Source organism: Vulpes lagopus, chromosome 21 (genome assembly GCF_018345385.1).
Source record: "Vulpes lagopus strain Blue_001 chromosome 21, ASM1834538v1, whole genome shotgun sequence".
Classification (NCBI taxonomy): Eukaryota; Metazoa; Chordata; class Mammalia; order Carnivora; family Canidae; genus Vulpes; species Vulpes lagopus.
The window spans coordinates 23940062-23952236 of NC_054844.1; the positions used below are offsets into that span (position 1 = coordinate 23940062).

General features: G+C 36.2%; 1 protein-coding gene across 8 annotated transcripts in view; it reads right to left on the minus strand.

Moving 5' to 3' along the window:
* Positions 1-12175, minus strand: part of LMNTD1 (lamin tail domain containing 1) — a 443243-nt gene that overhangs the window by 329069 nt on the left and 101999 nt on the right. For 2 of the 8 annotated variants that reach the window (XM_041736424.1, XM_041736421.1), the window contains exon 2: positions 8032-8207. The exons of the other annotated variants lie outside the window; for them this stretch is intronic. The gene's annotated coding sequence lies outside the window, so the exon portion shown is untranslated. The remainder of the gene's footprint in view (positions 1-8031; positions 8208-12175) is intronic. 8 annotated transcript variants of the gene reach the window in all.

Genomic DNA, 12175 nt, shown 5'->3' on the forward strand with positions numbered 1-12175 from the left:
GCAGAACTAATACAAATATTGTCAGACTTGTATCCTCAAAAGATCAAGACATTGTAAGAATAGGCAGAAGCTGTTAGAAATAACACTGAGAATCATGATTAAATTTCTGGACATGGAAGTTTCAAAGTTTCAAAGTTAGACTGAAATGGTAAAGAGTCCTTTGAAGAGAGTTGCAACATTACTTTAGCAATCAATTTTCCTTAATAGATGGTTTTAGAAGACACTAAACTCTCCGACCTTGCCTTACAAAAAATAAGAAATGATAGCTGTCCTGCTGACCCCTACATCTTTAATTCAGCAACCCCTTGATATCTGTTCCTTCATTCCCAGCTGATGTCTTTACATTAGCCTTGACTCATATTGCACTCCATCCCCTGACCTGCTCCCCCCAGTTCCTGAGTCCTTAGCGCCCATTCCTGTTTACGGCCTTCTATCACCCATCAGGCTCCACTGGAGCTAACTGCAGTAGCTCTTCCCAACCAGGTCTGCATTGCTTCTGGCCATCATGTAAGCAACCTCCCAGAAGCCACGTCTCTCTGCTAAGCCAAAGGGCCCCTGTGATTGACTTCTCTCAGCATTGCATCACCTACCAAGGAAATCTGCCCTATCCTCAAAGAATAACTGGTTCTTCCCTAGCTAAACTTGTAACTCTTTAATTCCTGTTGTTTGCCATCCGTTCTTATGTACTTGTTCTTCCATTTACGCATGATAAAAATTTATCATCTACTATTTATTTTACTCAATTGCTTATTTAAAATGACCTGTGACTCCTTTACATTTAGATCAATATTCTCTCTTGGATTAGGCACACTTGCAGGTCGGCAAGGTACCAGCAAGTGTTAAAATGCTTTGCGACCTATATGCCCAGTGATGAGGATGTTCGTGATGTTGAGATATTCTGGTTAGACATCCCCAATTTAATGCCTATATATCACCCAGATGCCAAAGCCAAAACCTAAAAAGTTAAGATGAGCCCAGGTTTATAAATGGTAAATTGCCAACCACATTGTTGGAAGTTGAGAAGTTAATAGAAGTTAAGAATTTTGAGATGCCCTTTCCTATTTAACTGGAAAAAGTTGTTCCTAACTAATTTTCTTGTAAGTACATTCCCTGGTCCCTACAAATTCAGAGACCAATGTCAGAAATCTTTTTTTTTTCTGAATATTAAACATGTATATTTTATCTTGATTTTGATTTATTGAAAAATTCATGCAGGTAAAATAAAGTGTTTTTCCTTAGTCACTGCATTCATTTTAAAACAGTGTTGACCTATCACAGTTTCCTAAGCTAAAATGGCAAGCCTTGTGAAATTTCACTTTTTTTATGAGTAAACTTTATCAAAGCAGAAAACTTTGCTTTGAAAATAAATTTTGAGAGCAGCCCAGGTGGCTCAGCAGTTTGGTGCTGCCTTCAGCCCAGCGTGTGATCTTGGAGATCTGGGATCGAGTCCCACATCGGGCTCCCCGCATGGAGCCTGCTTCTCCCTCTGCCTGTGTCTCTGCCTCTCTCTCTATCTCTGTGTGTGTCTCTCATGAATAAATAAATAAAATCTTTTTTTTTTTAAAAAAAAAAAAGTAAAATTTGAGAATCTAAATGTAAGCATAATCTTATTATTTTCTAAAAATAAAAAATATTCTAAGTATTCTTGGCCACAGGTTAAAAATTGTTGTTAACATCATTTAAAATGTTTTATTTCTTTTCCTTCCACATCATTAAATAAGTCGTCCCTGATTCCAGATAACAAAAGTGAAGCAGTATGGCGAATGAGGGAATCAGTTTCTGATAATATTTCCCAGATCACCATAATCAACTTGGGTAGCAGGCATGGTGGAAGCCCTCAGGAGTAGGAGAGAAGGGTTTTCATTCAACAGCAATGTCATTACCAGACCTTTGCCCTGGACTTCACCCTGCAGAATCCCTGTCCGGTCTTTTTCCTGCCTACTGGATCCAAAATAAAGCTTTGTAGCCAAAATATTCAGTGACAGATGGCTCATTTCATTGTTGTAATGTCACCCTTTGGGTCTCTGAGGGGATGCTTCCAGGAATAGAAAGCAGGACAAATACAGGACTGGACTTAGAATCTAACACAATCAGGGTTTCTCCAGCCACTGATATAATAAAGAACTTCTAAATTCTTTTCATCTAACAACATGAGTGGCCCCTCTTCTCTATATATGGTAATTAGTACAAAGACTGTGGCAGAGATTCAACCCCTCCTCTGACCCTGACAAGTTCAATGATTTTAAGCCTACTCCTCAATTTCCTTATAAGTAAAATGAGCATATAATTGTATTTAGCAAAGACGCAAAAGTAAAAATAAACATGTGAAGCTACATCAAATTAAAAAGCTTCTGCACAGTGAAGAAAGCCATCAACAAAACAAAAATGCAACCTATTGAATGAGAAGATGTTTGTAAATCATATATCCAATAAGGGGTTAATATTGAAGATACATAACTCATACAACTCAACAGGAAAAAAATAATTAGCTTTGGCTAAGAACCAAATAAATGGTAATTAACATTTTCCTCCTTCTCTTTGACTAATTTGGTTTTGTATAAAAAACAAGAGGCACAACATAGGAAACCTATTAATGGAAATGATATTTTATTGATATATTTTTTTAAAGATTGTATTTACTTATTCATGAGAGACACACAGAGAGAGAGAGAGAGAGAGGCACAGACACAGGCAGAGGGAGAAGCAGGCTCCATGCAGGGAGCCTGATGTGGGACTCAATTCTGGGTCTCCAGGATCACCCCCTGGGCTGAAGGTGGCGCTAAACCACTGAGCCACCCAGGCTACCTTATTTTACTAATATTCTTAATTCAGAATGGATTTAGACTAAATAAGACTAAAGTCAGCATCTTATTGTGTTATTCTAAAATGGGGATGAGATGGGGACAGTTTCCCAATGAAACAGGACTCAAAAGACAGTTATTCTTTCTACTGTTGAGATCTCTAAGGCTATGGGAGATTGTAACTTAGTTCTGGTCACATCTAAGCACCCTTAATAAAATTTCTTATAGTGCTTATTAGAATTGGTTCTAAATTTCATTTTTTAATTGCTTCCCTTTTTGAGAAAAGGTATGAACTTTTTCCAGCACATGCATTTACAAAGTTATAATTCACCAAGATTCTGGGTTGTTTTTTTATTGTGGTGGTGGTTATTTTTCATTTTTTTCTCTAATTTGGCACATTCTAATCTTTTCCCTAAGGTCTGTATTTATATTGCTATTTTTCAGTTTGTCTTGGTATCATTGGTTCATCATCTGGCACCTGAGTCAACATGGTTTCACCACCATTACCTATACAGCACTACCCTATCTGAATAGATCTCACAACTGCCCTCCTCTGTTTTTTATGCCTTTGCCTGGGTCTGCTTTCCCATTAATGTTACCTGCTCCTAAAGAATGCCTTGAGGAAAAAAAAAAAAAAAAAAAAAGAATGCCTTGAGGAAGTGATGGTGCTTCCCAAGAGTTTTAAAATCTTGACGTTCGTTTGAGTTTAGCCACTGTGTATCACTGGATTCCTAGCTTCCTTTCCTCAAGACTTTTTTTTGTTTTGTTTTTAAGATTTTATTTATTTATTCATGAGAGACAGAGAGAGAGGCAGAGACATAGGTAGAGGGAGAAGCAGGCTCCACGCAGGGAGCCAGACGTGGGACTCAATTCCAGGACTCCAGGATCACACCCTGGGCTGAAGGTGGTGCTAAAGCGCCAAGCCACCCGGGCTGCCCCCTCAAGACTTTTTCCAAACTGAGAGTAACACCAGAGGTTCCCTGAGTAGCTCAGCGGTTTTAGCGCCTGCTTTCAGCCCAGGGTGTAATCCTGGAGTCCTGGAATCGAGTCCGCAGGCTCCCTGCATGGAGCCTGCTTCTCCCTCTGCCTGTGTCTCTGCCTCTCTCTGTGGGTCTCTCATGAATAAATAAAATCTTTAAAAAAAAACAAAGACTTACACCAAGTTAATCAGATTCATGTTTTCTAAAGCTCACAAGCTTTCTCTCTAATGATTAATTTGGTCTTGATGACATTTATAGTTAATCATTAAGTTCCAGAATCTTTACATATTTTACTCTTAATTATTATGATAACTTCATGTATTAATAAGTACTATTATCCCCATTTTATAGATGTGGAAACCAAAAATCAGGGAATTTAAGTAACTTCCCCAAGAGCCTATAGTAAGTGGCTGCCTTTCCCACTAGGCCAATATTTCCCAAAGAGTCCCTTGGAGGACATAATAATTGTTCTCAAATGTATGTATGTATAAAAGTTATCTGACATGTTTATTAAAAATGTATCCCATCGTCCTTCAGGCTCCATCCTCCAGATTCTGATTCAGTGGGTGGACCCAGGCTCTGCCTTTCAACAAACTCTCTGGCAGATTTTGATGCAGGCCATGTGTGCAGCCCCCCAGCTCAGGAGAGATGCAGACTGACTTCATTCCCAGTTATTTACCAGCACTTAATGAAGTACTGCATTTCCTGCTTTTCTTCTCCTTAAAGCCATAAATTAACCAAATTCTGAGATTTACTTTTATAGCAAAACTTAAGCTGACTGGGGTTTTCCAGAATTCAGGTTTTGTTGGGAGGCCGAATTCTAGCCTGAGGATCAAAAAAACTGGTTTCTTTGTCCCTTTCCTTTGCTGACTTCTTGCATGTCATTTGATAAAATAACCTTATTGTGTCTCATTCTTCTCCTCTATAAATGGAATGTGAAAATTCACGTCTACTACTCACTGAAAAGACCTCTAAAGACGAAAACTGACCGTGGGAGGAGCATGAAAAGCTCCAGGCAAAGAACATGGCGTTGAGTCCTCAAGTTTCAATTACTCTTTTATCTAAGTGGAGAATACTGATTTTATTATGGTTGCCATTTATTTCACAAAACACAAGGAATAACGTATTTTGTTGGCATTTGTGAGACTGGCCTACAGTACTTTGTAATGCACAGGTTTTTTGTTCTTAGAAAAGTTATTTTAAGCCTATATAACTCATTTTCTTCATGTGTGAAACTGGAAGACATAATAATATTATCAACTTCATGCAGTATTATCAACTTCATGCAGTGTTATCACTTCATGATTTGCATAAATGAGATGTGATGAATTACTCAGCCCAAATATTTTCATTCTCAATAGCCTAGCTTCCAGCTATTGATAATATCAGTATATTCATGCTTATGTCCCTGTTTTGCAAAAAACAAATATGAGGCTGTCTCTACTCTTAGGAAAGTTACTCTGAAGCAGATGAGAGAATCTAATCTGATACCGAAAACAACAGATTTGGTGGGATTTTCACAATGGGGAAAAAGAGAGAAAAGCCAGAAAAGTGTATATAATATGACCCTACCTTTTAAAAATGATTTTAAAACAATTACCAATTCCTCAATAGCTTTGTATATATCCATTAAACACACATATAAAATATGTGTATATATATTTATATAATACATAATTTACTAAATGTACACACACATCATTAATATAAGATGTTTTGGAGAGAGAATAAAGAAAATAAAGTAATAAAGAAAAGGAAGGAAACAAGAAAGAAACATATTCTTAAAACATATTTTAAAAATACATGGATGTCCATGATTTTAAAAAAATTTGTAAAAAATAAATAAATAAATAAAATAAAATAAATAAAAAAAATAAAAAAGCATTTGTGATTATGATCCCACCTAAGTAAATTTGCATTTGTGGGTATGTATAGAGATGAGATACATAACAAAAGACAAAACACCAACGGGGGCTATTTCAAGGTAATGAGATTTAAGTGATCTTAACTCTTCGTCTGTATTATTAGACTATTTTTATGATGACATGTTATTTATAATAACTGGAAACATTTTACAGATGACAGACTGTGTCAAAATATTTATTATTGTACATGATGTATTGTTTAATTTTGTCTTTTCAAGTGGTCTCTAAAAGGTATGAATTATTTTGAAATGAGAAAAATGATATTCTTCAGAGATGTATTCCCAGTAGTAACAAACTGCAGTGGAAAAAAGATATTCTTAATAGAAGGCCAAGGCTATTTTAGGTACCCAAATAAGGCAAAGTATATAATGAGCTGGTTTTGCCAGAACAAATTCAGCCACTCTTCTTTTTATTTTTTCTTTTCCTTCTGTAGATGTTTTGAATTATTTAAATCTTGGATTTGTTGAAAGAATCTATTTTTTTCAATCTTTACAGTATGTTTTTACTTATGTTTTCAACTCATTATTATTTTCTACAACTCCACATGTCCCAAGTTGAACTCATTATTTCCTTTCTGCCTCAACTTACTTATCTTCCTGTCTCCTTTTTTTAAGAGGTATATGATCACCTTCATCAAAGTCACCCAAACTGGATATCTGGGATCCACCCTGGATTCCTCCCTCAGGATCCAAAGAGTCAGTCATTTCTATAGATACTATATCCATCAGATCTCTCCTTATTACATCTCTTCTCCATAGCAATTGTCCTCATTGGTCCTACCCAGATTGCAGCAATTATCTTTAAAATAGTCCCCTATCTCTGCTTAGAAAATTTGATCAAGCAGGAGAATGTCTAAATTTCTACGTTAGGCAAACAGATGTGAGTTGTTTGCCTATCTTCGGCTCCTTCAATGAAACAATCTTTTCAAAACATGCTGTCTTGAGGACTGTCAGTCACAATATTCTCATCCTGCATGATATTACAAGCCAGGCAGTGAGAGCTTCATTCTCTTAGGCTTAATGACTGGTTCAGGGATGGGTTTATGATAAGTAAGGTCAGACAATCTGTCCCATTATTTCTCTGCTAAAAATAGAAGAAAAACTCTCTCTTGCTTTTGGCAAGTTACAGATTAATAAACTGTGATAGTAAGTAATAAAATAATAATTATAAAAAATAAACTGTTCTGTTAAGACTTATTTCCTTAAAACTTTCTAGGAGGCCATGTTCAAACAGTGTAAAGACATAGAGCAAGCCAATTCTTTTATTTGTCCTATGAGTAAGCAAAAAGTTGTCATCTGGTTGGGAACCAAGTCCAATTTTAAAAAGGTAGCCAGATTAGTAGTGATTTATGATGATTTCTACTGTATTATCAGTGTAGTCATTCTTAAAATTAATTACAATTTCTAATTTCAATGAGGTTATAAATATCTATATTTATCATCCCACATTAGAGGATTGTCATAGCAATTGTCTATTTTTTGTTCTTTTTATTGATTAATAATATGCATAAAGAGTGCACAAAGTATAGAGCTTAGTAAATGTTCACAATTGAATATAACTTTGCTACTATAAATTTTTATGCACATAAATAAATTTTAAGATATCTAGAGTCAGGACCATGTTTTCATTTTTCTCAACACCTGATTCAATCCCAGGCCTATTGGCAATGCCCACTATTGATGTCACTGTATTTTACCTGCCAGACATTTTATACTTGAAAGTCATCAGGTAAAAGGATAGAAAGGATAAATGCAGGACATTTATTTAACAATATTTCTGTCAATAGCTAACAATTATCAAATGCTTATAATTATCGCAGTTTTGCAGATTAGGAAACTGGTAGATGGAGATATAAAAAGTGACTGAGATCAAATAGCCAGTAAATTGAAGAGTAAGAACCCAAGAAAAAATTCAAGTTAAACCATTGAGTCCTTCCACTATGATAATTACTTTTTTCATTGAGATGATAAAAACTTAACAATCTTTCTAAAAAGCAAGAGACAATGCACTTTACTTTAGTAAACATTAACAATGATTCTGTCTTGAAGGAAGAAAACAGTTGAGTGAACTCTAAGCATCTAAAATTCTGAAAAAAAGACAAGCAAGAGCACATGTTATAATTTAAGACTTACTTTTTTTTTTTAAAGATTTTATTTATTTATTCATGAGAGACACAGAGAGAGAGAGGCAGAGACACAGGCAGAGGGAGAAGCAGGCTCCATGCAAGGATCCCGCCGTGGGACTCGATCCCGGGTCTCCAGGATCATGCCCTGAGCCAAAGGCAGATGCTCAACCGCCGAACCACCCAGGCATCCTAAGACTTACTTTTTTATTATAGCTATCTTCCACTTCTTCCTGGATCCAAATTACCTCTACAGCACTGGCTTCTTTTCCATATTGTTGCTTATTTGGAACCTCTGGAATCCTCAATTTGGGCTCTCTTCCTGATGGGTGGTATGATGCTTCTGAGTGGGCAGACTGTCTCTCATCTCTTGAAATGCCTATACATTTTATTATAAGACAATAAATGAGGTCAAATTGTCCTTGAAGCCATTGAGAAAATCCCAACCAAAACCCCACAAAATCACATTTACTCAAATTGCTTAAGGTGAAGAAATTCTTCAGGTTCTTTAAGATATGTTAGAAATGGAGAGGGTGGTCCAAGATGGTAGCACAAAGACCCTGAACATACTTCCTCCTATGGACATGCTAAATCTACAACTACATATGGATTAATTCCCTCTTTAAAAATGTGATAACTAGCTGAACACCTTCCTCCACAACAAGGGATAAGAGGGCTAGGAGAAGGGTAGGGAGAAAGAGGAATAGGAGAGGAAGTCTAACCAAAACCTACACATGGCAGCATAAACCAGGGAGGGATCTCATGGACCAGAACCTCTCCTTGAAAAGTGAAGGGTTTATGCCCCACATTGGGCCCCTCAGCCTTGGGACCTGCACCAGCGAGGAGGCATGAAAAACGTCTGGCTTTTGAAATTAATAGGGCTTTTATCCAGGGGACCCAGGGGACCCAGGGGACTGTGAGAATCTGAGATACTCCTTTTGAGGGGCTCCTGTGTAAACTCACTCATTCCAAGAAGCAGGGCAAAGGCACCACAGTTTGAGAAGTGACTGGATTATTTGTAAGGGTGACTAAGTTGCTAATTTTAAAACATCTGTCACAGGTGCATTAATTAGCTGGGATTTTCCTTGGGGGCAAAGCACTGGAAAGTGACATTGTTTTTTTTTTTCTTTTTTAAAAGATTTTATTTATTTATTCATGAAAGACACAGAGTGAGAGACAGAGGCAGAGACATAGGCAGAGGGAGAAGCAGGCTCCATGCAGGGAGCCCGAAGTGGGACACGATCCCAGATCCCAGGATCACGACCTGAACCGAAGACAGGCGCCCAACCACCGAGCCACCCAGGCATCCCGAAAGTGACATTTTTTTGCACTCTTTCTGCCTTGTTAACATAGGCAGGCACACATGGACACAACCTTAATAAAGCTATAGCCTTGCCTTGCTCCCAGAGGTCATCCCAATCCTCACTAAAGCCATAGGCACGCTTTACTCCTAGTGCTCTTCCCTGGCATTATTAATACTGCAGGCATACCTGCTCCCAACACTTTTTCCTGGACTCAATAAAGTCACAGGCAACCACAGCCTTATTAAAGCCAGTGGGAGTGCAGTTCACATGGAGAAGGCCTCTTGATTGTCTGGCTCTGGTAGTCAAGGGACTTGTGCTTTTGGACCTCAAGGGTCTATAACAATAAGAAAGACAGTTCTGGGCAGCAGACAGCACACTGAAATAACACCCCCAGTCTGTACATGAAAAAGGCCCACTTAATTGTCCTAGAGCTTCACCCTGAGGGACAGGATTCAGGTTTGCCCCTGATCTAAAGGCTACAGAGCTGTTCTTAGGGAATATAGGCAGGGACATACTATGTACACACCTTCCCTTGGCCTCACCAGAGCTCACTGGTACCTCCCAGAAAAGTGTTTAACCACTTGCTAAAGCCCCAATTCTTGCAAATGTTTCTCAGGGGACACCTCCAGATCTTTTATCTAGGGATCAGCAGGATCTATGATTGCGATACCTCACAATAACCCCAAAGCAAAAACTTACATTAGATACACAAAAGATAATGAGATAGGAATCTAAAGTAATACTAATATTCATAAAACCACAAAAGAAGAAAGAGAAGAAAGGAACACAGAGGAACTACAAAACCTCTAGAAAACAATGAACAAAATGGCAACAAGTACATACCTATCAACAATTACTTTAAATGTAAATGGACTAAATTCTCCAAAGATTTAGAGTAACTGAATGGATAACAAAAATAAAAACAAAACAAAACAAAGCAAAACAAAAACAAGACTCATTATTTTCCCACAACAGACTGACATCCCATCTAAAACACACACACAATGAAAGTAAAAGGATGGAAAAATGATTTTCCACACAAATGGAAATAAAAACAAAGGTAATATATGACAAACCCACAGCAAACATCATACTTAACAGTGGAAAGCTGAAAGCTTTGTCTAAAATCAGAAATAAGACAAGGATGTCCATTTTCACCACTTTTATTCAACATTGTATTGGAAGCCCTAGCCATGGCAATTAGGTAAGAAAAAGGAATAAAAACATCCGAATAGAAAAGAAAGAAATAAAACTATCACTATTTGCAGATGACATCATTCTATCTATAGAAAACCCTGAGGATTCCACCAAATAACTCTTAAACTAATAAATAAGTTCAGTAAAGTTACAGGACATAAAATTAGTATATTAAAATTGGTTGTACCTATATACTAATAACAGAAATTTATCAGGAAGAAATTTTTTAAAAAAACATTCCATTTGCAATAGCATCAAAAAGAATATAATACCTAGGAATAAAATTAACCAAGGAGGTGAAATACCTGTAGACTGAAAATTATATAACAATGACAAAATAAATTGAAGATACAAATAAATACAAAGATATTTCCTGTTCATAAACTGGAACAATTAATATTGTTAAAATGTCCAGATTACCAAAGCAATCTACAAATTTAATGCAATCTCTATCAAAATTCCAATGGCATTTTTTTCACAGAACTTGAACAAATAATTCTAAAATTTTATGGAACCATTAAAGACCCCAAATAGCCAAAGCAATCTTGAGAAAGAATAAAAGTGGTGGTATCATGCTCTCTGATTTCAAACTATACTGCAAAGCTATAGTAATCAAAACAGTATGGTATTGGCATAACCACATAGATCAATGGGACAGAAAAGAGAATTCAGAAACAGATCCACACATATATAGTCAATTAATCTATGACAAAGAAGGCAAAAATATACAATGAGGAAAGGACAGTCTCTTCAATAAATGGTTTTAGGAAAACCAGACAATCACAGGCAAAGGAATGAAAGTGGACTGCTATCTTACACTATACACAAAATAAACTCAAAATAGAGTAAAGACTTAAATATAAAATCTGAAACAATAAAACAAGAAAATATATGCAGCAAACTCTTTGACATTAGTCTTAGCAATATTTTTTTTTTTTTTTGATCTGGCTTCTCAGGTAAGAACTACAAAAGCAAACAAAACAAAACAAAACCAAAAACAAATAGGACTACATCAGACTAAAAGGCTTCTGTATAGTGAAGGAAACCACCAATAAAATAAAAAGGTAACATTCTGAATGGGAGAAAATATTTACAAATCACATATCAGGTAAGGGGCTAATATCCAAAATATATAAAGAACTCAATAACAAAAAACCTGAACAGTCTGATTTAAAAATGGGTAAATAATTTGAATAGATATTTTTCCAAAGAAGACATACATAGATGGCCAATAGGCACATGAAAAGATGTTCAATATCACTAATAATCAGGGAAATGCAAATCAAAATCACAATGAGATATCACTTCAAACTTGTTAGAATGGCTGTTATCAAAAACACAAGTAATAACAAGTGTTGGTAAGGATGTAGAGAAAAGAGATTCCTTATTCACTGTTGATGGGAATATAAATTGGCGCCACCACTATGGAAAACAATATGAAGATTCCTCAAAAAATTAACAATAGAACTACCATATGGTCCAGCAACACCACGTCTGGGTTTTTACCCAAAGAAAATAAAAAAACTAATTTGAGAAGATACATGTTTACTGCAACATTATTTACAAAAGCTTCCCAACACCATTTGTTGAAGAGGCTATCTTTTTTCCATTGGATTTTTTTTCCTGCTTTGTTGAAGATTAGGTTCATTTCTGGGTTTTCTCTTCTGTTCTATTGATCTATGTGTCTGTTTTTAAGCCAGTACCATATTGTCTCGATGATTACAGCTTTGTAACAGAGTACAGTACAAAGTACAGAGTACAGATGCTACCAGTTTCAGTTTTCTTTTTCAATATTTCTTGGGCTACTTGGAGTCTTTTCTAGTTCCCTACAAATTATACAAATTAT